At 53.1% G+C, this 490-nt stretch overlaps 1 protein-coding gene across 3 annotated transcripts in view; it reads right to left on the bottom strand.

Annotated features, from left to right (window-relative positions):
* The window catches only part of NFIX (nuclear factor I X), a 79,808-nt gene that overhangs the window by 5,672 nt on the left and 73,646 nt on the right, over positions 1 to 490 (bottom strand). The window lies entirely within an intron of this gene.

Raw genomic sequence — 490 nt, forward strand, 5'->3', positions numbered from 1 at the left:
CGCTGGGCGCCCGCGCCACCCACCCCGCTGCCCGAAGACGGCACGCCGCCCACCCTCCACCTCTCCTGTCCTTCACGCGTCGGGTCTACCTCGGGCCTCTCAACTCAGATTTTTCTTTTCCCTTTGACAAAATTTGTCATTGGTTAAGAGAGAGAGAGAGAAAGAGAGAGAGAGAGAGAGAGATGAAATCAGCTGAGGCCCAGAGCCCGCCCTCGTCCTTGGAACATTCAACCTGGGGAAGGGAAAAGGATGGGAAGGGGGAAAAAAAAAAAAAGAGGAACAACGAGAAACCAAATGTGAGACTGAAGGGGAGGCGGTCAGGGGCTGGCTTGCTGTACTGCTGGAGGCCCAAGGGCCCCGAATGGCGGTGAGGGGGCAAGGCCAAAAGGGGATGGTGGTGGCGTCGCCTTGTGGTCACATTTAATTTCTTTGGTGTAGCGGGGCACAACGAAACAACAAAAATCAAAAAAAAAAAAAAAAAACAAAAAAA

This window comes from Crocuta crocuta, unplaced genomic scaffold, assembly GCF_008692635.1.
Source record: "Crocuta crocuta isolate KB4526 unplaced genomic scaffold, BGI_CrCroc_1.0 scaffold693, whole genome shotgun sequence".
Taxonomy (NCBI): Eukaryota; Metazoa; Chordata; class Mammalia; order Carnivora; family Hyaenidae; genus Crocuta; species Crocuta crocuta.